Raw genomic sequence first — 26,832 nt, 5'->3', positions numbered from 1 at the left:
ATAGCCAGTGATGTAGTGTCGGAACTTGTTCAGGGCATGGACCACGGCCAAGAACTCTTTCTCAGTTACAGTATAATTCAGTTCTGCCTTGGATAAGTTTTTGCTGACAAAGTATATGGCATATGGAAGTTTTTGTTCAACCTGTCCTAAGGCTACGCCTATGGCTTTGTTCGAGGCATCAGTGTGGATGTGGAAAGGTAGGGCCCAGTTTGGACCTCTCAATATCGGGGCGGACACCAACTTATCCTTTAATTCATTCAGAGCCCTTTGACAGTCATCTGTCCATTTGAACTCAACATCTTTTTCTAAGAGGCCAAACAGTGGCGAGGCTAGCTTACTGAAGTCTTTAATAAATCTTCTATAATATCCTGCTAAGCCTAAGAAACTCCGAACATCTCTTACCTTCTGAGGAGGTGGAAACTTTTTGATGAGAGCAATTTTATTAGGATCCACCTGCAATCCTTGGCGAGAAATGGTATGTCCTAGCACGGTTCCTTCAGTCATCAAGAATTCACATTTTTCAAGACTAAGGGATAGGTTCATCTCAATGCACTTGGTTAGAACTTTTCCCAGATTGGACAATGCTTCCTGGAAGTTGGACCCATAAGGAGTGAAGTCATCCATATAGATTTCCATCGAATCATGGACCAGCTCAGAAAAGATGCTCAATACTGCTCTTTGGAAAGTGGCAGGAGCGTTGCATAGCCCAAAGGGAAGGACTCGATAAGCAAAGGTACCCCAAGGACAAGTGAAGGTGGTCTTATCTTGGTCTTCCGGGCTGATTTGGATCTAGTTATACCCGCTGAACCCATCTAGGAAAGAGAAGAACTTCTTCCCCGCCAGTCCATCCAACACTTGATCTATGAAAGGCAGAGGAAAGTGGTCTTTCTTGGTGGCTTTGTTCAGTTCTCGGTAGTCCACACAGATTCTCCACTTTCCATTTTTCTTGGGTACCAACACCAGAGGGGACACCCACTCGCTATCCGAGATGGGGTAGATGAATCCTGCATCCAACAGTTTTTGCAATTCTTCTTTGACAATGTCCTTAAGGGTTGGATTCATTCTCCTCTGAGGTTGCCTGACTGGTTTACAATCTTCTTTGATGTAGATGTGATGGGTACAGACCGAAGGATGGACTCCTTTCATCTCCTTATAGCTCCAAGCAAAAGCATCTAGATGACTGGCCAACGGATTATACAGTTCCTTTTCCTGGGAAGGAGATAGGGAGGAGCTGATCTTTAACGTTCTCTCGAGGCCAAACTCCACATTTTTTACTCTGGAAGAGAGTGGATCGGTCACACAAAGGTCCACTAAGGTGCTGGCTTGAGTATCCTCCACCAATTTCTCTAAGGACAATGCACTGGGAGGCGGATTCTGAATCAAGGTCTCAATCAAATCATCCTCGGTTTGAGGACCTCCCCTGGTGGTTTCTAAGGTGCACAAGGGTGCAGAGTACACCTCATCCTCTTCTCCTTCTTCCAACCAAAGTGGTAAGTCATGCTCTAATAGAGGTTGGGTAGGAGGGTATAGGACTAGCTGCTTGGACATAGGACCATTTTTTATGGTCATTTTTCCTGCTTGGCAGCTTATGTAAGCATCCGCAGTGGCTAACCAAGGTCTTCCCAAAATAAGGGGGTATCCAGTAAGCTTTGCCTTTGGTTGAAGAACCAAGAAGTCCGCAGGATACTCCCAAGAGTCAATAGAGACCAAGACATCCTCCACAATCCCTTCGGGAGTCACGGTGGAGCGATCTGCCAACTGCAGAACCGTCGAGGTCTTCCTTAAGGAACCCTGAAGGTTGAGTTTGAGCATGGTATCCCTGGTCATCACATTAATGGCAGCCCCTAAATCAATCAAAGTGTGGGGTATGATGGTGCCATTGATGTGGACATCAACTACAGGACTCCCAGGATCCAAATACTTTGGACAGATTACTTGCCCCAACATAAGATCAGACAGTTGTCCTATGACATTGATGGTTGAGGCATATCTTTTTCGCCTGCTTTGGTGCCTGAAACACTTTTCCTTAACCAATTTGTTGTATATCGGTACAACTTTGATGGCTTGGAGAAGTGGTATTCTCACACACAATTGTTTGAGTTCTCCCAGAAGCTCATTCTCCTCTGGGTCGGGTTGTGTGGTTACTGTTAGTCTTTCAGGAAAGGGTGGAGTGGCCTTGGGTTCACTTTCCTGTTTATCTTCCTCGTCCTCTGGGGGAGGAGGTTGGCGATCCGGAGAGTCTTCCCGGATCACAGGTTGATCTCCTGGATCTCCACAGCATAGGTAGGGCATGTTGTTTCCCTAGTATATACTGTTGGGCCTGTCGGTTGTTGGGATTTGGGTTCGGTTGAGCAGGAATTTGGGGTTGTCTTGGAGGAGCAGGAGGTAATGGTTGTGGTTGAGCTGGTGGTGGAGGCAAAATGGCGGGAGGAGTGTTGTACTGGGGCCTCCACCCCGGTTGAGGTGCATTCCACTGAGGCTGTGGCTGGACATGTGAGTGAAACGAATGAGTAGTGGGCTGAGTATGGTATTGAGGTGGGTAAGACCATGGAGGAGGCACAGACCAGGAAGGATGAGCAGGGGGACCCAAAGAAGGCATAGGAGCAGATTGGTTGGGGCTATAATAAGCTTGGGATGTCCCTTGCATCCCCTGCTGGTAAGGTCTAGGTCCATGCGACCTCCTTTGGTTGAGGAAGTAGAGAGGTTCAGTGGGTGCCTCAGTTCCTTGGTACATGGCCTTAAACCCAAGTAAGGTTGGGCATTGGTTTGTGGGGTGGTCCTCCTCACAAACAAAACATACCTCTACCGAGTGTAATGGACACTCATTCTTAGGGTGCTTCCTTGTACACCTAGGACAGAAGATGGCCAAAGCCCTCTCAGCTTCCTCTTTCTTTTGCTGGATTTGGAATGTATCAAGTTGCATGGCAATGGTCTGTCTCACCTCACTTTTGAGGTCCTCCAGCTGATTAACAAACTCATGCTTGGAGAAAGTAGTACTAGCTGAAAGGGGGTTTCCCCTACCTCTTTTTCGGGCTGCCCTAGAGTGGTTTCTAAACACAGTCTTTATATCCTCATAAGGTAGTTGGTAAATATCTCCTCCAGCTAGCATGTGAAGGGTATCTAGAAGGTCTTCAGGGACTCCTCGGAGCAGGACCAACTTGAGAGATTCAGGGTCAAGTGTGCACCTGGCCCGTTTATAGCTAAGTTGGAACCTTTCCTCATAATCTTCTAAAGACTCATCATTTCCCATGGTCATCCGAAAGATTTCTCCCTTGGCTTCCTTGGACCTACAGTAGTCCCGGTATTTGGTATTGAAAGCTTGCTGCATCTGAGCCCAAGTGGTGATACTGTTTCCAGGTAAGCCCATGAACCAGCGTAATGCTGCATCCTTGAGGGTAGAGGGAAAGAGTTTCAATTTTTGCTCATCTTTTGTATAGTCATAGGTTCGACAAAGGACAGCAAACTCAAACAGGAAGGTATCAGGGTCTTCAGTAGTCAATCCATGGAAGTGAGGTAAAGCGGAGGGGCTTATGTTTTTCATTTTCATGTCTCCATTGGTCTCTCGGATGGGAAAGGCACCTTCTATTCTCTCATCTTCTCTTCTATTCTCAGCCATGGCTTCAGGTGGAGTGTTCTCTAACTCTTCTTCTGTTATAGGATCTTCGTATATCTCAGGAGGCTCACCTATTGGTTCTTCTGGATCACTGTCACCAAAGAAGAGAGAAGGGTGACTCAGTGAAGTGGTGGGGGTGTTGGGTAGGAATTTTCCGGTTTTATCTATGTTCCTACGAGGCATGAAATGGAAAGGCTTTTGATTGCTTTTTGCTTTTTCTGCTTGTACCTGCAAAACTAAAATAGATTGAACTGCAACTAGCTATCTTGCTGAAATCAAAATGCGGAATTGAAATGAAAGCAGCAAAGGACTAAGCTATGTTGCTCAAATGGAATTGCAGGAATGAAATGCTAGTCTACGCTTGCAGAATTGAAATTGCTAATCTACCCTTGCAGAATTGAAATTGCTAATCTACGCTTGCAGAATTGAAATTTCTAATCTACGCTTGCAGAATTGAAATGCTAATCTATGAAAGCAGGAAATATCTATTTTACTTTTGCGGAAATGAAATTGCAGAATGGAAATGAAATAAACTATTTCGTAGAAGGCGAGTGTAGGAAAATAGAAGAAAAGCAACAATCACCAATACTCTGACGCTTCCCCGGCAACGGCGCCAAAAAGATGGTGGGCTCCAGTATTGCAGCAATAATACTGCAACTCCTGGGACTCCCTTCTTTACTTTTATCAACCCGGTAGTTCGTAACAAACTTGGAAGCGATGGTGTTGTATGCACAAGTACTAGCTATTGCCACACCTGTCACTTGGTCAGCTGGCACAAGTCCGCTAGGGGCTCAAGCCAACTTCTATGAGCTCTTAGAAGAATCTTTCTAACTGATGGATGGAGGCTAACTCAGAGGAAGCCGATCTACTTGCAGAAAGAAACTGAAAGACAAAAAGTAACATAAACCCTAGCAAACCCTAGTTCTACCAGTTAGTCCTACTAATGCAGAGGAGAGAATGCAAACTATTAAAAGAGATGCCATTACTTCTATGAAGGTAAAATGCACATGCCTAGGCTACCTCTATCTGAAGGAAACATCTTTTTGTATTTTCAAATAAGTTATCAGAATTATCATGCATATGTTTTTAACTGGCTTTTTACTGTGCAGGGGTGGATCAAGGAAGAGAAATGCTTGGAAAAAGGTTAGGAAGGTTCAGAGAGGGTCTAAGGAGTCCCTAACACCCTTCCGGAGAGTTTCACAAAGTTTGGCTATCCAGCAACCTCACTTGTGAGCTTCTACAGGAAATCTGCAGGGGTTCTACAGGATCTTTCAGGGATTTCTACAGGATGTTCATAAATTTCTACAGGATGTTCTAAAATTGGATTTTGGAGGATGGGTGAGTGACATAGGATGCATGAATGGATAGGGAGGTAGGGTAGGGGTCTGAAATGACCCAATGACTGATGGATGAATTGATGAGAGGGTGTGGAAAGCTAACTTGACTTAAAGAAGGCTAAGGTAGGGTTACGTGGGCAGAAGAGTAGTTGTGAGACGAGGAACCTAACTAGGAGATGGAGCATATGGCCTGGATGAAGCTTAGGTGGATGAGAGAGTGATGGAGATTCCCTACATGGTGTACACTTAACCAATTCAACCAAGTCCTGCACACAATCAAAATCTTAGCTAATCTATCCTAACTATCACCGAAGCAAATGAACAGCAGCTTTATTTCTTAAAGAGAACCATGTACAACACTTAATCAAAGAAACATCTCAAAAGGTCTGAATGCATGACTAACTTCTACAAATTAAGACATTACACCAAAGATTGCATGGTCAAGCAAACTAGTGTTTTTGTTGGGCAGCACTGTTTCTGCAATTCCAGCCCCTTATCCAATAAGGGAGAGGTGAAACTAAGAGTGCAGACAACCCCTTTTTCTGGAGCTTTATCAATTATTATCCTATCAATCTATAATACACATATGAAGCAATTCATTCCTCAACAGTGACCTATTTAACCAACACAACTAAATCTTGCTCAACAAAACCACGTTTCAAATGCATAAAAGGAAAAATCACAGTGCTTAAAGGAAAGATAACAATACAAAGAAGGAGGCCCTAGGCTCTCAGGTTGGGCCCAACCCCGAGAGCTATGGCTCCTATAAAAAACTCAGAGCTGATATCAGATCTGACTGCTTCCCATTATCAAAAAATAATCATAAGTCAAGAGTTATGCTAACAATGGCTACAAAAGAACAAAACAGAGCTAGCAACACTGTAGTGCAAAATATTCAAGAGTTTTTCAAAAGTCCTTTTAGAAGGCTGAGGCCTTAACATTTATACACCACGAGGCCCTCGCTGGCCTCCTAAATCTATGGGACTTGGCTGCCCAAACTGTGAGTGAACAGCTCCTTCCAAGAAATCTGTTTGGTTGCCTTCTAGATCCGGTTTTGGTGGCCTTTGGAGCTCGGAGTTGGGAGTGAAGATCCCGAGGGAGGCTATTTAATGCCATAGACAACCCCCCTATGAATCCTCGACCCAAGCTTGGCTATCTCCTAGCCCATGTCTGCTCGATTTTGCTCCAACATGTGTCAAAAAATCCTGAAATGAGCACGTGTTAGCCACCTAGGAATAGTGACTACCCTTATTCATACAAATGACATAAACATACTCAAAAATAATGCATAAGTTATGAAAAATGAAGGATTGAACAAGGGTAATTAGGCCAAATGAGCCCAAAATGTTACCAAATTTGGGGCTCATCACAGAGTTCCAATCCAAACTCCCCGCATCAATACCAATGCCCCCCGAACCATCTTTCAAGTATCCTTCTCGAACATTGTTTCTACACTTGCATCATCTAGCTTGCTTACAGAAATCAGATTTCTGGCTAATACACGAATATGCAGAACAACTGGAAGTGTTCTAACCCTTTCACCTTGCAACTTCAACTTTACTTTTCCGCGACCAATGATTCTAGCCTTCCTGTCATCCCCCAAGAAGACATCACCACCATCATATTTCTCATACTTGCAGAACCACTTTCTATGGGGAGTGAAGTGAAAGGATGCACCTGAGTCAATCGACCATGCCTCATTATCTACATGTGTACTTGAAGAGGCCAAGTACACATCCCCACCTTTATCTGAGGTGGTTTTCGCCTCTGTAGAAGGAGCATCATTAGATCCATTTCCTTTATCAGGAGCTTTAGATTTACAGTCCCTTTTGTAGTGCCCTTCCTTTTCGCATTTCCAGCACACCACCTTTACAGGTTTTCCTGGAGATTTAGAACTCCCTCTAGATTTAGACCTCCCACTCGATGAATTATTTTTATTTTTGCTCTAGGACTGTCCTCATACAAACAAGGCATCACCATTCTAGCTCTCCATATTTTTCTATCTCATTTCCTCCGTCAACAAGGATGAGACTATTTCATCAAACTGCAAGGTAGTTGCATTGCTACCTATTGCAATAACCAGACTATCCCACGAATCTGGTAGAGAACATAACAAACTGATGTAGTTATCTTCATCTGAAATTTTAATATCAATAGATGATAACCGACTTACCACAGTATTAAATGCATTCAGATGCTCTTTCACCGAGTCTCCATCTTTCATCCTGAGGTTATACAACTTTCTCGGCAGGAACAATTTATTCACCAGAGACATAGATTGGTACAAAGTCCCTAACTTGTCCCACAAAGCCTTCATCATAGTTTCCCCTGATACATTCAACAATACTGAATCTAAGACACACAATCGTATTGTGCTCTTTCCCTTTCGATCCAACTTCTTCCATTCTTCATCAGACACTCCGGTTGGTTTAGTAACCGGATCTACCACGATCCACTGATCTTTATCCACCAACAGATCCTCCATCTTGAGTTTCCACAACTCAAAACTCTGACCATTAAATTTCTCGATCTCTACCTTTCCACTGCTTGCCATCTTCTTTCACCACCAGAATCGATCTCGCAGATCTCCCACTGAATAGGGTCTACCACAAGCCTGAGTGAAACCCCTTAGCAACAAAGGAGTCCCCTTGAAGCCAAAATAGCTCTGATACCAAATGTAGGTTTTAAAATCGTATAGAAATTACTTGCATACGAATTCTAAAACACAAAAAATAAACAATTTGAGAGCATAACACATAAAACACATATACACAGAGATTTTCCCCTGGATCCCAAAACCGGGACTACCAGCTTGATTTTTCATTATGTTCCTTTCAATGTTACAATACATATTTATACATGTCGAAGCATCCAATACCATGGACTGAAAACCATCGCGTCCAAAACCATGGACCGAAAACCATTGCGTCCAAAACCATGGACCGAAAACCATTGCGTCCAAAACCATGTGGGAAAAACATGCACAAAACCAAGGTAGGTCTGCCCAAGTTAATATAGGGTCCAAAACCAAAATTTTCTGGGGCGCTACCCCGGACCCCATAGAGTGGGCTTACTTGCACCCCTCAAACCCCCTGTGACTCCCCCCACTACGCAATCGGCACAACGAAGGAGGGGCTCTGCCACCCTTCTAACCTCCCAGTGAACTATGTGAGCTAGTCATGGAAAGAATATAACACAACCCAATAGTATTATTTCATTATGTCAGGGAAGTCAACAATCAAATCAGGGATACTAATATCTGCTTGTTTTCTCAAAACAATGAGCTGAAGCGAAAGAATAAGCAGTTGATGCATTGGAAAGCCTCCAAACTTAAACCCACCAAGAAAATAAGTGCTCAAGAACTTGCGTTGCAGTTCAAAAAGTGTTCCATTCCTAGCTTAGAGGTCTTGGTTAAGGTCGCTAGTCTTTGACTAGGGTTCCTTTTGATGTAGCATCATCATGGTTTTGGCATACTATGGCAATATGCATGAGGACATGCATTCGAATCGGCATGGGGGAGATGTTGGCGCCCATTTTTGTCCCCAACTTTTCTGCTTTTCACCCCTATTTTCACCATATTTTGTCTAAAAAGTACTCCTTCCACCTACCCTACCACCTACATTACTATCTAAACCTTGCTCATATATGACCGGAGGTAAATGCATCTAACTAGAATTTCTTTTTTTTTTATGATTAAGTTTAAGTGGATTTTGAGTCATATTCTTAATATGCTAACTATCTATTTATGGGTTTAGCCCTGAAGATTAGTGGCAGGATTGGAAGGTCAGCGCAAGGATGGAAAGGATGCCTTGTCATCAACATCATTCTCATTTTTTTACTCAAATAGCTAGTCCTTGATCTTTACTCAAGACGGTAGTAGCCAAATGGACTTCTTCTACATTCCTTGTTGACTTCTTGAAGATCGATGTACACAACTTAAGAAGATTTTGTTACACTGAGACCGATGCTTTGTAGTTGAAGGTCTTCTAGATCAGAATCAAAGCAGGCTACTCTAATGTTAGCAGTCAGTTCTCTCAAAGGGAAACAGTTTGTCCAAGCAAGGCAAAGCTGGATTGAAGCAAATCGAATACACTTAGATTAGTTCTAGTTGTTGAAGATTGCCATAGTTAGATTCGTTGTTAGTTTTACATTTAATCAGTTGCCTATAAAGGTCGATGTAATAGAATACAGTGCTAGGTGCTAGCAAGATATAATGATCTATGTAATTTTTTTCAAGACTCTGTTCTAAAGTTTTATGCATATGGCTATTTCCAAGTTGTGAACAAGAATGTTTGCCAATGTGGTTGATTGTGAGTCATGTTTTTAATGCTTTATATCTCTTTTACATTGTAGTAAGTTAGCTTACTCCAGGTGTGGGAGGGCCCACCACCTCTGGAAATAAGCTTGATTAATCGATAGGATAAGTAGGTGTGCGATTTTATAGTGTAAGCTTTCATTGAGTTAACAGTTGCAGACATTCCTTGTGTGATTTTGTAATATGCATGGTTCGATTTCCCAGCCATTAGCCGTCATTGCATTATAAATCGAACAATCGAAGAATTATTTTCCTGAGTCTACCGATTGCCAATCCATTAATAATCTGTGCTCATCTTTTAAAACAGAGTCATACTCTGTTTCTTGTATTAGAGTTGATCATATTTATATTTTGGAGCATTCACGATATAGGAAATATAACGATTTCTGAGTTTTGATGTATGGCATGGGTTCGATTATGAAACTTTTGTGTGCATTCGAGTGAATGATATATGGTTTGAAAGGTTTTGATTTTAACTGCAAACGAATTCGTGCTTGGTAGTGATAGTTGTTGTATTATTGATTTTCGCAGTTTGAATTGTGTGATTTATTTCAAGCATTATGATTGTTTAATTCAAGTCGTGTGATTGATTTCAAGCATTATGATTTAATTAAGCAGCGTGATTTAATTCAAAGAAATTCATTCAGAGCATCGATTTAAGTCATTGAGTTATCCCAGGATAATTTAGATTTATTTTCGCATGACAAAATAAGTTTGATTTCCATTCCAGTACAGTAGCATAGAGATTAATTTCATAGCAGTGTGACAGAAATTCAATTTCGTTTATAAACTCAAATAATTTCGTTAAAAATTCATTTAAGCACCAATAGATCAGTTCAAATTTATTTCGAAATTAGTCTTTGTAGTAGTGTAAGTGTGGTTTGAATGCATTTTATTTTTTAGCAAGAATAACCTAGTTTGACAGTTCAGGATTTGATTCTGGTTTTCCTTTTCAAGTTGTAGCATCGCATTTCAATTTCGTAGAGATTAGGTTTTGTCAAAGATATATGATTGCTTGATTCCACCTTTTGAATAATTAGAGTTTGAACTTCCTACTTTAAAAAGATTATACTTTAAGGATTGTGCTTAAACTGAGTTTTATTAAGCCTTTTCAGTAGGTTTGTCTTTTGATTGCAAAAATATAGAATAGGAAACAAGATGTATTGAGTTAAATTGATTGCCTTTGGATTGCTTATGTTATTTAAAAGACTCATTTTTATGCAAGCGAGATGAGTGCCAGTTTATTTAATTGATAGAAGAATGTTTTTATCATTCTATACTTAGCGATCATTATCAAGGAAAATTATATACTCTGAACTTAACCTTGAGCATGGAAAATTTTAGGGGCTAATGTTCGCCCAGTGGGCTAATTTTCCATGATTTTTCCACAAAAAAGATTCGCCAATTTCCAATTTTATAAAAGACGATTCGCCCAAATTTTAGAATATAAAATTATTTTACCTTAAAAATCGCCAACATTATAGAGAGACTATATATAAAATAATTATAAATTTGATTAATTTTACAAATATATCAATAAACATTTATAATTTGCATATTAGGGATTAGTGAGATTCGCCAATGTTTTAAACTTCAAGAAAATTTTCCATCCTTAAAATTTTCCTTGACCTTGAGCCAAAATGCAATACAACTCGTGTTTATGAGTCCTGGTTGATAATTAAATATTAGTAGATTTAAACGTTAATTTAAAGTCTCAACACATATATTATTTGTCTTATTTAAACTTCATTGTTTACTGGTAATATCTACCAATGGTAACGAGAGAATTAAATGAAATTTATGATTATTCCATTTAAAACTAAAATATTTGAGCCCATGGGAGTGTGGTCTAGAGGCAAGCAGTGAGGTGATTGGGCTTTGTATTTACATGGATACCTGGGTTCAAAACCCCCCAAGTGTATTTTTGTATTATGTAGTTCTTTTTACTTTGAGGTTCTTGTCTTCACACCCTTTTGCTAGTTGCAATACTTATGGGAGGACATGGTTATCATTGAGAGGTAGAGAGTGCTTTCCTTGTATCCATGCAATTGCATCTTTCGATACTCATGCTTGGTGTGGATTTGGAAGTGTTTGAATATCCCTTGAATAGTTTGTTGTTGTAATGAATATTAGCCAAACTTTGTGCTTACAATTTTAACATCTTTTTAGTGGTTACATTTCAGAATCATTGTTATTGATCATTGTATTTTGACATCTTAAATTAATTAATAATAAGAAGCACTCCCAATTAGTTCTCTACAATCCATAACTAGTTGGATTCAAGCATATAGCTCATTATTCATAATTGCATCATATGTACTCACTATTTTTTACTTCTTGGCATGAAAATCAATGTTTTAGAGTCATATTTTTATGTTGTCATAACATATTTACATGATTCATAAGGTGAGAAATCAATCTTTGGTATAATTGCAGATTTTAAGTTTGATAATTATAGGTCATTTATAGGCTATAGATGTCATCAAAGTTTCACTTCTAATTGAGTATTCAACTAAACATATTGAGTATCTTATACATAACTATTTTTCCCTCCACCCACTTTTCATAACTTCCATAACCATTAGGTAGGGACTTTCAACTTCGATGCTATTTTTCTCGATTAGTAAAATATTTGCCAAGAATTTACAAAGTTTTATAATTTATTGAAAGTTGTAGAATTTATAATTTATAGAGTTTCAAGGTCTAATATTTTAAAGTATAATTTTTTAAAAGGTGCTAGCTCAATGGAAGAGCACTTGTTCTACAAGCAGGAGGTTGGTGGTTCGATTCCATCGTGCCATAATATTCATATGGAATGGAAACGATCATTTTTTGGTGACAAAGACTCTTTTGACCATCACCAATGAGCTTATCGTGACATTTTTTGACCCTCACCAAAATATGAAATGGTGAAGGTCAACCACTGCCACCATATATATATGCATTAATAGCGAGAGCCATGAAAGGTTCATCACCATAAATAACTATCGGTCATATGAAATGGTGATGTTAACTATATGTCATTATAATAATTATTCGTGACAGACCTTGAATTTCACCACAACACCTATAATTTTGGCAATGCAGTCTTTGGTGACATAGGCTCTTTTGACCGTCACCAATGAGTTTATGGTGACATTTTTTGACCCTCATCAAAATATGAAATGGTGACGGTCAATGAACATCGCCATATATATGCATCAATAGTGATGGCCATAAAAGGTCCATCAAAATAAATCATTGTTATTCATATGGAATGGTGACGGTCTCTATCCTTCATTATAATCATTATTCATGACTAACCTTGAATGTCACCAAAACACCTATACTTTTGGTGATGCCACCATTGGTGACATTCAATTTTTCGTGATGGAGGCTAATTTCCATCACCATTTCTCATATGAAATGGTGACGGACACTATCCATCATTATAAATCATTATTGGTGACAAACCTTGAATGTCACCAAAACACCTATACTTTTGGCGACACCACCTTTGGTGACGTTAGGTTTTGTTGACAGAAACTCTTTTGACCATCACCAATGAGCTTATGGTGACATTTTTCGACCCTCACCAATGTCCTTTTTCTTGTAGTGTAAACCTCTTCAAGATGTCTAAAGCATACTTTGTTTGATAAATAAAGATGTCATCTTCCAATTTATTCACTTTTATGCCTAGAAAATACTTTAACAATCCTAAATCTGTCATTTCAAACCCACTTTTCATGACTTCTTTGAAATCAACAATAAGAACATCATCACTCCCTATGAATATTAAATCATCTACATACAAAACCACAATTAAAATCTTACCATAGCTTTCTTTGATGTAGAGTGTAGGATCAACATCACATTTTCTAAAGCCATTGTTCAACAAATATGTGTCTATTTTGTTATACCATACACGCGGTGCTTGTTTAAGCCCATAAACAATTTTCTTCAATTTGTACACTTTTTCTTCTTGGCCTTGAAACTCATAACCAAGTGGTTGCTTCACATACACTTTCTCTTTCAATACTCCATTCAAGAAAGTTGATTTCACGTCCATTTGATATACCTTCCACTTATGTTGCATTGTTATTGCCAAAATTGTCCTCACTGTCTCCATTCTTGCGACTGGTGTGAATGTTTCAAAATAATCTCTTCTCTGTTGTTGTTTGTATCCCTTGACAGCTAGCCTTGCTTTATTCCTTTCAATCCTTCCTTCTTCATTGTTTTTATTCTTATAGACCCACTTCACACCTATGACTTCTTTTCCTTCTAGAAGATTCACTAACTCCTTGTATCATTCTATTCTATTGCCTCTATTTCTTCATTCATTTATGCTACCCATTTTTCTTCCTTGATTTCATCTTCAAAATTAATTGGATCATCTACATGAGAAAACAAAGCAAAAGGTGAATTTAGACCTTTGCTACTTTCACCTTCATTTTTCTCATAAATTTCACTCAAAGTTCTAAATTTTGGTCTTCTCAAGCTTGCCAAAGATGTATTTGATGAGTCACTTGATGTCAAACTTGGATAATGTTGAATCATTGATCTTTTTTGCACACTTAGAGGTATTGCTTGAATGCATGACACTATCCTATTGACTATTAACAGTGTCACTTGATGACTACTTTTTTGAGATTGAATAGGTGTAGGAGGTGTCATCATTGAAGAATTACTTATTGCTGCTAATTTATCTTTATCTTTTTATGTGTTATAGGCCATTTTGTCGCATCTGGAAAATAGGCCTTCAGACAAGACCAATTCACGTCCTTCAACATATTTTCATTATCCCTACACAAATTCGTAAGCATGACTCTATTGAATCCCTGCGTTTCTGCTCCTGAATGTTGAGTTTCCAAGCTTTTAAGGCCCAACTCACACTGGCCCTTTAGGGATCAGCGTTGACTACCGGTTGACCCTCTCTGCACCTGCGTTGATCACCAATAGATTGCTCAATATTGGTCATCTAGAAGCTTCCTAAGGTTGTTTCAACCATTTACCTTGGATAAGAGTCTCAAATCCTATCCTATCCTACCTTGAAATGATGACAGGAAATGAACGTCGCCATATATATGCATCAATAGTGACGGCCGTAAAATGTCCATCACAATAAATCATTGTTATTCATAAGCAATGGTGACAGTCACTATCCTTCATTATAATCATTATTCATGACAGACCTTGAATGTCACCAAAACACCTATACTTTTGGTGACATTCAAATTTTTGGTAATGGAGGCTAATGTCTGTCACCATTGCTCATATGAAATGGTTACAGTCACTATCCATCATTATAAATCATTATTGGTGACGGACCTTGAATGTCACCAAAACACCTATACTTTTGGTGACGTTCAGGTTTTGGTGACGGAGACTCTTTTGACCGTCACCAATGACCTTATGGTGACATTTTTCGACCCTCACCAATGTCCTTTTTTCTTGTAATGTAAACCTATTCAAGATGTCTAATGCATACTTTGTTTGAGAAATAAAGATGTCATCTTCCAATTTCTTCACTTTTATGCCTAGAAAATACTTTAACAATCCTAAATCTGTCATTTCAAACTCACTTTTCATGACTTCTTTGAAATCAACAATAAGAAGATCATCACTCCCTATGAAGATTAAATCATGTACATATGAAACCACAATTAAAATATTACCATAACTTTCTTTGATGTAGAGTGTAGGATCAACATCACATTTGCTAAAGCCCTTGTTTAACAAATATGTGTCTATTTTGTTAACCATGCACGCGGTGCTTGTTTAAGCCCATAAACAACTTTCTTCAATATGTACAGTTTTTCTTCTTGGCCTTGAAACTCATAACCAAGTGGTTGCTTCACATACACTTCCTCTTTCAATAGTCCATTCAAGAAAGCTGGTTTCACATCCATGTGATATACCTTCCACCTATGTTGCACTGTTATTACCAAAATATTCCTCACTATCTCCATTCTTGTGACTGGTGTGAATGTTTCAAAATAATCTCTTCCATGTTGTTGTTTGTATCCCTTGACAACTAGCCTTACTTTATTCCTTTCGATCCTTCCTTCTACATTGTTTTTATTCTTATAGACCAACTTCACACCTATGACTTCTTATCCTTCTAGAAGATTCACTAACTCCCTTGTATCATTCTATTCTATTGCCTCTATTTCTTCATTCATTTATGCTACCCATTTTTCTTCCTTGATTTCATCTTCAAAATTAATTGGATCATCTACATGAGAAAACAAAGCAAAAGGTGAATTCATACCTTTTCTACTTTCACCTTCATTTTGCTCATAAATTTCACTCAAAGTTCTAAATTTTTGTCTTCTCAAGCTTGCCAAAGATGGATTTGATGTTTCACTTGATGTCGAAATTGGAGACTGTGGAGTCGTTAATATTTTTTGCACACTTAGAGGTATTGCTTGAATGCACGACATTATCCTATTGACTATTAACAGTGTCACTTGATGACTACTTCGTTGAGATTGAATAGGTGTAGGAGGAGCCATCATTGAAGAATTACTTATTGATTCTAATTTATCTTTATCTTCTTATGTGTTATAGGCCATTTTGTCGCATCTGGACAATAGGCCTTCAAATGGGACCAATTCACGTCCTTCAACATATTTTCATTATCCCTACGCAAATCCGTAAGCATGACTCTATTGAATCCCTAAGTTTCTGCGCCTGAATGCTATTTTTCAAAGATTTTAAGGCCCAACACACGCTGACCCTTTAGGGACCAGCATTGAATACTAGGTTGACCCTCTCTGCACTTGCATTGATCACCAGCAGGTTGCTTAGTCTTGGGGGTGTGTTGATTCTAGAAATTCAAAAAAAATAAAAAGAATCCTGAAGCTTCCTCTTCTAGAAGCTTCCTAAGGTTGTTTCAACCATTTACCTTGGATAAAAGTCTCAAATCCTATCCTATCCTACCTTGAAATTTTCACCTCTTATCCCTTGAGCTCCTCCTTCCATCTCAAGTGGATCTTAAGCCTAGATTGGTAAATGGATAAGAATTCATGAACTACCCCCTCATCTATATATTTACAGCCATCCATGGGCAAGGGGTTGGCTTTTGGAGATTGATTCTACCCTCATGTTGTTGCTTTGAGAGTTATTATTCCATGCATTAGGGTGACATAGAGGCATACTATGTGGCAATAAAATGACAAGTCAACTTGGAGATCTCTCCTACAAGATCAACTCCTATTTTTGGTTGTAACTTTCTCCATTTCCATTAATACAAAGAGTAGATCGTTTTCCTATATAGGATGTTATGATTTCATGTATTTCAATATCATGTTGATCTATTGAATGAAATGATTGGATTATGCTACATATATGTCATAGATCTTTGGCTTTTCTTGTTTGATTGTAAAGGTTGCAATTATAGAAATCAGAGGTAGGATTGGAGCATACAAGTCAAGGAAGGAGCGAAGCTTGCGACAGATTCCAGGTAGGCCTCATCCCATCATTCAATTACTTTGAGGAAGGCATTGTGCCATTTTCTTTCTGTTGTTCTAGGTAAGTCCACCAGGCCTAGGGAAGACACTATTTTCTGTAGTCGTAGATTTTGTATAACAAATTGGTGACCATACTAGGGATCGATTCAATCCCTTGGTGGTTTTATTTGCCCTTAGTGTCTATTTTTCCTCTTGTTTTGATCTATATAGTTTCAGTCAATCCTGATTAGACATAGGAAGACTTGTCATTAGGATTCCTGCGATTCATTGATTAGCACACCCTCTAGTCTGGATGCAGTGTGTTGAAGTGCACCCTAGCCCTTTATGTGCATTGCAGAGCACTGACACCCCTTAAGCACCTACGTCGATCCCTGTTTCATGCCAAAAGTTTCCTTTTTTTGGTTTTCTCTCTTACCAGGCTTCTTCCAGCTGCTCTTCCTTGTGTCCCTCAGTGCCTTAGTGTCTCTCAAAAGCCTCCATATGGTTTTCTTGTGGTTTTGAGTGCTTTTGATGAGAACTTGTTTAGATTTTCCTTTGTTCTTATCATTAGGTCATTAGCAAACTGATTTGTTTAGTCTTTGAGTGCTTGAAATAATTGGTGTTCTAGATATCGCTCTAAATTTTTTTATTTTATCAGTGATTAGACATGCATCTTAGTTTGCTCTCATTTTGAAAATTAAGAGGAAATTAAAAAGAAAAATATTTTTGCATTGGCATCTAGGTTTCTGTGAGTAAATTTGAATTGGAACAATTGCATTTTAGGGAATTACACATAGTTATTGTTTGTTGCATAATCTTTGTTTCTTCCCTCCTTTAGATAGATTCTCATTGAAAGTTAAAGTTTCAATTTCTTCATGCTAGCTTGCATTTTAGGATGTTTAAGTGAAATTCATGGTGAGCCATGAAATTGAAACCTAATCAGAGGTAAACTTCAAAATATTTTGAATCAACCTAAGGATAATGTGTCACATTGATGCAAAAATTTATAGGTCTAGGCTAGAGACGTGTTTCGACATAATTAAATGTAGGAGTTGTTGTTGTTTTCTAGCGTTGTATCCCAAGGTTGATATCCCGTTCCACGTATGTAAGTGTATCAAATCATACTACGCATACCTTTGGGTATATTGGATGGTGCTCCACGCATGAAAATTATATGTGAACACTCTCATCAAATGATTATGCATTAGAAAACACTACTATGAACTCAACTTCCACGTACCGTCAAGTATATTTTGGAATTCCACCATAGGTTGTTATCCTCATCATAAGCAATCGAGTAAGCCACCTTGTATATCGTGATACACCAAACACAACATTCAGGGAGATTGTCTGCACGTACATTAAGTCATTGGTTCGCCAAGGTGCATATTACAGTTCATGGTTGCTTGGTAAACCTTTATCTCTATTTTACCCTCTCTTTTATTTATTTTTTTGTTAATTTTTAAAATTTATTAATCCAACGTGGAAGTACACACCCCTCCTCTTCGTTGTTCGCGTAGAATGAAAAATAAGCCTCCTCTTCCACCATAAGCTACTCCTAGCCATCGTCAAAAGCATAAGAAGACACAAACTACTAAATCAAGAACTTCGAGAAGTACTTCTGGTCCTCCTCCTGAATCTGGTCTATGAGAATCATCTTTCCCTTTGAGTATTGAGCCTGAGATTACTTCATCATTTGTTGGTGAATCTAACACAGTTGAAACCGAAGCACCTGAGACTTTGTTGCTTGAGGTCATTGAACCTAAATTTACTAAATCAAATACCTTATTACCTGAGGTTATTCAACCTGAGGTACCTCAACCATATTCACCTATTACTTCAGGACTTCCCTCTTCTCTTCCTCTGTCTCAGACACAACTACAAACCATATATCTTGGACCTGATAATGAACCCCTTCCACCTGGTCTTGTGAGTATTAAAGAGATCCCACAAGAAGAACCTCATCCCTCTACTCCTATTCATTGGAGTGGACTCCATTTTTATCAAGGTCATTCTCTTCCTCATCTTCAAACTCCAGAGAAAAATATTTTACCTCATTCGTCCCACTCACCTGTGAGTTTCTCACGGAAATATTCTTTGGGACAATTAACCATGAATGAATCCATTATGGTTTCCCAACCTGTGTCCACCACTATGGCTGAGACAACTAGTGTTGCTTTTTCATCCATGTTTGCGACATCACCAGAGGCACATCTGTATGGCGTCCCATCCGTCCCACCCAGTTATCAAACATTATTAGGTACTTTCTATGTTACGAAATCCAGTCCATGGATCTCTCCCTTGTCATCTATTTATGGAATTCCATCCGACACTTCATTAATGAGTGCTACATAGCCTGCTCCTTCTCCTCCACCTACACCTACAGTTGAATAGTAGGTTGGCCCTTGTGTTAGTGAGATTGGTTACCTTCAACAACCTAACTCTCCTAATGTTGGATACCCTCATCAAGGGGATATGTTTCCTCCATCAACCCCTCCTCCTTTAGTAGGGTGGAAATGTATTGTTGGTATACCTCAAATTCGTGCTCAGCCTTATCTAAATCCTTCATATCCTGGAATGGTTGCTAATGTTTGGAAACCTACTTTTCCCATACAACCTGGTTCGATTGTGGATCCATTTTTGAATTCTCAACTTGTGTCACCCACATCTCAAATTCCTACTTATCAATTTGTACCTCTACAAGCTCAAATTCATGTAAGTTAACCTTTAAAAGTTGTAATTGTAAGTCAATCTATTTTTTTGATATCTGATACCTCCTAGGTTCCACTTTCCTGACCTTTTTAAGGTACCTTATAGTCTCAACCACTTGGACACGATATTCCTTAAATTCTAGTATGAAAAATTACTTATAGTATGGCACAACATCCACCGAATCCACCTTATTTTGGGATGATCGAGAATCCCACGGGGAAAAAGTATGAACCTTATCAAGATATCCTTCAAGTGCCCTATCAAGGTTAGCAAGTCCAAACCGAACCTCTCAATCATTTGCAAGGTTATCCTGGAGATAGACAACAAGGTTATGCATATGCTGGTTATCATAATCTTCCTTATTATGGTGCCTAGGTTCTGCTTTTTAAGAACCATCCCTATCATGGAGCGTAGGTACCTATTCTCAGGATATTCCCTCTTATCTAGGTTATCCTCCACTGGATTTTAATAGGCAATTGTCATTTGCAGCAACTCTAGAATTTCCAAATTTGACTCGGCTCACCAATGATCCTATTTCTCATTCGCCTTGGTGGTCGATCATTCCTATGAAATTTCCTTAGGATATCCCAAAATTCAATGGGAATCCTAGAGAGGAACCATCGACGAATTTCATGACTTACCATTTGTGGTGTTTGTCGAACTCCCTTAATGATGATTCGATTTGATTACGTTTTCTCTAGCATACTCTTAACTGTACGGAATCTAAATGGTATATTGAATTACCAAGAGATTTTTTTAACAATTTCAATGCCTTGGATACCACCTTCCTCACACATTTCTAGTTTCCCATCAGATACGAAACTAGAATGGAACTTCTGACCAACTTTAAACAATTTGATTCCACTCACATCTTTGATCATATTCATGAGTGGAGACATCGTGGTCAGTTGGTTAAGACATATGTTCCAAATCAATTTTTAGCGTAATGGTTTACTAAGTCTCTATTGGCCCCTATAATAAAAGATGTATCTAAGGGCAGAGTTGTAATCGAAGAACAAGTAATTGTTCATGCCAAGAACTTGGGTCTTATTTATACCCAATCTGACATGCTTTATGATAAGATACCAAATGCTCTGCAATCTTTGAACATTGTTCCTCAAGCTCCTAGTAAATAATCTCATGTTGCTGATGGCATGATTGGTTCTTCCAGTTCGTAGTCAGTGATCAAATCATCTAGTGTTGATCCTCTCGTAATTGCCCAAAACTCTCCATCTAATCCTCCTACAGATTCTACTTCCAAAACTAGTGGCATCAAATTCACAACTAGCATAGTGTAAGAAAGATACTGCAAAAGTTAGGAGGATTATCCTAGAGGGTGTCAGAGATCATGTGGTTTTGATTTTGCATGGAAAGCATACTTATTATGCAATGTGTAAAACCCTCAAATATTTATTTGAAATGAGCAATGATGCCAGGAAACTGGCCTTGAAAGATAAGCTCAAGAACATTCGAATTCAAGAAAATGAAACCATTGTTCAATACCTATCCTGATTCACTCAAGTCAAAGATTAACTTGGAGGAGTAGGAGAGAGTGTGCCACCATATGAGCTTTTGACCTTAGCACTCCTTAGTCTTCGAAGTCCTGGCACATCTATCAGGATTCAGTTAATAGAAGAGACAAGCTTCCAAATTAGGAGAGATTTTGGTCTGATTTGGTGTAGGAGGAGATTAGAAGAAACACTATATATGGAATCACATCTAGATATGATGAGGAAGAAGACTGCGCTCTAGTTGGAAAAAGAAAGAATGTCAAAGGTGAGGAAGAATCCACCCTAAACCATGGAAAGAAGAAAGATCTCATTCAAATTAAATGCTTTCACTACCATGAGTATGGACACTATGAAACTAAGTGTCCACACAAGAAATCCAATAAGGATCCTGCAATAGGAGCAGGAGAAGATGCTCTTGCATCAAAATTTGAGTTGGATTTCACCCACATTTCTTGCATGGCAAGCACAGTAAGAGGCAGTGAATGATACCTAGATTCGGGTGCTTCGTATCATATGACAAGAAATAAGGTGTTCTTCAGTAGCCTAGAAGAGAAGGACCTACAATTACACATAGAACTTAGAAATGATGGAAGGTATGGTATCAAAAGGATTGGTACTTTCACCTTTAAGAGGGATTCAAGCTCCCATATTTACCTAAAGGATGTAATGTATGTTCCTTGTTTGAAAAAAAATCTAGTTTTTGTATTTGTACTTGAAGACTATGAATATGATGTGTTGTTCAGTAAGGGAAAAGTTTTTCTAAAGCATGTTTCTACTGCACAAGTAAAACAAATTTGTCTTCGAGTTAAAAATATCTACAATATAGAGGTATATTTCGCCATGCAAGCAACCATACCTCTAGGAGTGAGGTGGGGCAATGTAGAGCCCTAGTCCCAATGTTAAAAATATTTGGGCAGGGTCCATAGGAGAGCAACAACAATTGTAGAATACTCTTCTCACAGATCATTACCCTTGCTACATGGGCCCATAGTATTCAATAGAAAAAGAATAAATGTCAGTTGATGCAGTCAGATCTTGAGCAACAGTTGTAGGCTAGTAGTAGTCAAAGACCTAGGAGACAGTTGCAACTCAAAGATACAATTGATTCGATATTTTGGATGCTTCTCAGTTGCAAATTTTGTAGTAGAACCATTAAGAGTGAGAGGGAGTGTTAATTGTGTTATTGTACATTCCTACACTGGAGCAAGATTGGGGTTATGCAAAATCCTTTTCTTGCTAAGAGGGAGTGTTAGAATTGTAGCAAGAAAATGCTTCATTTGATTTATGCCATAGTCAAATGGATAATTTGAATTTCCACATTAGCAAGATGACTTCGATTGCAGTTAGCTAGAGTGACATAGATCTGTCTCCTAGTTAAACTAGTAAATTCGATTTTATAGGCTAGAACTAGAGTTATGCATGGGTTGATTGCTAAAATTTAGCAATCTAGTTGAGTTATTGTTAGTTAAACTCAGTTAGTTGAGCTATAGTCATGAATATAGTCAGTATGAGTTCAGTTGAGTAGTTATAACAATTGTTAACTCACTGGTCTCTCAGTTAACTAATCAATTTACTAAAAGTAGTCCCAGTCATGCATGGAATTTGAATTTCCTATTTGAGTGGAGGGAAAAGGCATAATTTTATATATTATTGTATACTGGAGAGTGTACAAAGTTTGCTTGTGGAATGTGAGGCTTTCATCTTGGGAATTGCACAAGAAAATAAGGGCTTCTCTTATTCTTTAGGAGCCAATTTCCTCATGGATTTCACAAGGAAATAAGAGGATAAGGAGGCCAATAATTGGCTAAGTATTTTGCAGAGTAGTAGCAAGAGGAGGAGATTAGTATTGCAGTGAATTTTGTGCTTCAGGATTGAAGTTTTCATTGTAATACATCAATTTTTATCATATAATATAACACAAACAGAGGAGGGGTTTTTCCCAATTGGGTTACTATAATAACCCCTACTTAAAAGTTCATGTAATAAAAGGTAATAAAGGAAAAATATGATCACAGTTAAGGGACACTTATTCCAAGATAAATGTTGGGAAAAGACATCCCAGTGGGAATCAATGGATATGTTTATGGCTAAGGGAAATTGGCAAAGGAAATGGATAGGGCATTAAAAAGGAAAAAGGGTATTTCGGCACATTTATTCATGAAAATAGAGGAAATTAGGAGAAAAGGAAGGTGAAAGGTCACAGGTTGCATGTGAGGAGAAAATTGAAGGAAAATAATGGAAAATGAAGAAAATAGAGGCCTCACTGATAAAAGGGCTTCAAGGATCAGTTTGTATCTTTTTGTCAGTTTAGTTTTGGAGCTCTCTCATTATTCTCTCTCTCTCACACACTCTTGGACACTTAGAGTTTTCTTGGAGCATTCTAGCTTTGGATAAAAGAAGGGAAAAGCAAGTAAAGTAAGGATAAGGAAAGAAAAGAAAAACAAAGATCAAGCAAGGAGGAGCGGGATCAAGTAACTTCAACATGAATACTTGCAGGTAACATATTGCTTGTGTGATTTCCTAGCTGGTTTTGACATGCATGGTTTTGCATGTTGGTATATAGTTCTCTTGATGTTGATGGCATCGTTTTGTCGAGTTATGACAGTGGTTTTTAGCCTTGCCTTTTCTTTTTCCTAATAGCCATTGTGTGATGATATTGTTTCTCGGTTTTGAGATTTGGAATTGTCGGATGGTTTCCAAATCCAGGGCGGAGGTGGTTTCAAGAAAATTCCCAAACGCCTAGGAATCCCTTGACTGGTTTTGGCGTGATACATTGTAAAGCCTGAGGGTGGAGTCTCGATTTAAGGCTTAGTGATCCGGTGTGGATTGCGTTAAAGCTTGAGAAACAAGTTAGAAGAAAATTCCTCAAGGATAGTGATGTAGTCCGGAGGCATTCCAAGCTCAGTTTGTTTTTGTGATCTCGATGACGATTTTGGTGAGGGTGGAGGTGGTTTAACCTCTTGATTCCCTTGGTTGTTTTTGGATTGGTTTATTCATGAGATCCCACATTCATGCTTGTATTATGGCATGGGGGTGACTGGATGGAAGAAATATTTTGTTTAGCCATGTCTATGGTTGGATGGTACGTGGGAGTCCTGAACCTGGTCTGCTCTTTCCTATGTTTAATAAAAGCTAAGTTCTCTTGTTTTTTTACTTTTTTGGTATGTGGCCTTAATGGCTATTATCTCATTATTATTTACATGGTTTAATGTTGGTTATAAGCATGGTTATGTGACTGGTTATAGTCATGGCTATTTCATGTATTTATTTGTAACTGAAAGGATAATGGATGAAAGACATAATTGATGTCAAAAAAGTTAAGGGAAGAGGGTGGTGATCCTTCTTTTCAAGTCTCATATGAGTTATCAATCATTTATGCTTTGTCTTGTATTCATGTCCTATAGATTGCATTGATGCCAAGTGTTTGACAGAATGTTAGTCCCCGGTTGAGGATGGTTAGACCTAGTCCTAGAGTCAATTTTTTATTTGTAAGTCTTTTCATTATGTAATTTATGGATTATGAAAGCTACAAGGGTTTTAGGGCAATGACCTGGATTCTAGGCTTGAAAAGTGGTAAAAATCTCGGAGTCGTAAGCAAAGGTATGAGGATAAAATTCCCCAAATGCACGCATGCCTTTCTGTGCAAGCGAGCGTCTTGAGCCTCCCAGACTCACCCTTGTCCATATCAAGGGAGCGTCCAAGGGTTTAATGGTCTAAAACTCAGTGGGGCCCAGGGAATGGTCATGGGGATGATTGGGAAGGATCCTGGGAGTCTTGTAGCAGGTATAGACGATCTTTGTTGTTGGTTTCCGTCGATTCCACTTCCTTAAGGTCACCTAAGAGGTCAAGTCTTGTCATAGTAGCCCCTCATCTCATGTTTACCCTGGGTAAGATGATGAAAGTGGGTATATATGGGGGAGGCATCATTACAAGGTGGTATCAAAGCGGGTTTCTCTCTTTATAGGAAAATTCTGATGTCATTATAACCTTGACAACATGAGGTGGTCATTGTCGTCATGCATGGGATCATGGTATACTATTGGTATGGTCATGCATGATGTTATGTGTTGATAATGTTACATATCCATATATGCTTATGTTTATACATGTACATGCTAATGTGGACTGATCTTGCAGATGAGATAAGCCTCCCCTAAACAAAAATAAGGTATGGATTTTATTTTGGTATTTATTTGGTTTTTCTGACATGATATACTTGTAGGAAGAAGAGAATCAAAGATGACAAGCAAAATGGTAGACTATAGCTCATGTGACTCTCCTTACAAATCAGTTGGGCAACAAGGAGATGATCATTCTCCTAGTATCAAAGATACAATGAGGAGCTTGAGGGCTCAAACTAGAAGTTGTAAGGAAGATAATGGCAGGTTGGTTGAGGCTCAGGAAAGACTTGCAAGGGCTCGATAAAAGTAAATATAGGTTAATTCATATATCCTTTAGAGCTTGTCAGAGTTGCAGAAACTAGGATAGATGAGGATCAGTCAAGAGAAGGAAGAAAATACCAATGGAACCTATGGTAGCAAGTCTCTATCTAGACACAAGTTGGATAGAGAGTACACAGTTAAAGGTGGCAGATCATTGGACACACTTGATAGGAGGACTGGTATGTATGGGAATAATTCTGGTTCCTCTTCCAGGAGTCATTACCATAGTCATAATCATCATCATCCTTATAGGAAGGGTGAGTACTTGCATGAGAAGTTTAATAAATTCAAGCCGCCTACATTCGATGGAGAAATGAAGAAATAATAATATGTTGAAGCATGGTTTCTTGGGTTGAAGAAATTCTTCAGATTGCATAGCTATATAGAGAACATGAAAGCAAATATAGCCACTTGCAGTCTTAAAGGGAAAGCAAATATCTGGTGGGAGGATGTGAAGAATGTTAAAGGTATTCGGGAAGATGACTTAACTTGGAATGAGTTTGAGAAGCTCCTTAAGAAGAAGTATTTGTTGGAAAGGTACTATGATGACAAATCTAAGGAGTTTTATGAGTTGCATATGGTTTACATGACAAATTATGAGTATACTAGCAGGTTGTTGGAGTTGTTGAGATATGTGCCTTACCTCAAGGAGGAGAAGGCCAAGGTTCAAAGATTCATCAGTGGACTACCAGTAGCATACAAATACCATATTGAGTTCGATGATCGTAGATAGTTGGAGGAGGCCATCCAAAAGTTGAAACATTGTTATGAGTAGTCGAAGCACAAATTTGAGCCAAAGCATGACTTGAAAGGAAATGAGAAAGTTAAAGGAAAATGGCCACTGAAGCGGGGAAGACCTCAAGATGCAAGTGAGAAAGAAAATGTAGTCTGTTACAAGAAGTTCAATACATTTGAGAAGGGACACAGAGAGTAACAGACTAGAGGAAATGGTAGAGCATCGTTGCAGTGTTGGATATGTGGAAAGGATCATTGTAAGAGGGATTGTCCACAGTTAGGGTGGTAGAACCTAGATCTATAGTACTTAGGAGGCACATACAATTGGGGATGTTGGGCATAAAAAACTTGGATTTATGCAACTATGGAAAACAGACAGGTGGATTATCAGACATCTATCATTAAGATGGACTTGTTGGAAATACAGAGGGGGGGGTGAATCAGTATTTCTTTTTAAGTTGTTCTTTTTATCACCAAAATATAAATATAAATATATATATATATATATATATATATATATATATATATATATATATAGATGGAACACAAAAATAGACATCTGAAATAAATTCTTTTATTAACAAAAACAGTGTAATGAAATAAATACAATATATAGTTGGTTGCAATCAGTTACCAAGCACCAACTTGGACTTTTGTGAAGCTCTGACCTCTAGAGCACCAACATTGTTCTTCCAAGGAAATAGTTATGCACTTAGGAGCACCAAATCCCAAGGATT

Source organism: Pinus tabuliformis, chromosome 6 (genome assembly GCF_031772625.1).
Source record: "Pinus tabuliformis cultivar Carrire ecotype Pingquan chromosome 6, CPIR1, whole genome shotgun sequence".
Taxonomy (NCBI): domain Eukaryota; kingdom Viridiplantae; phylum Streptophyta; class Pinopsida; order Pinales; family Pinaceae; genus Pinus; species Pinus tabuliformis.
Note: the sequence above shows the minus strand (reverse complement) of the source record.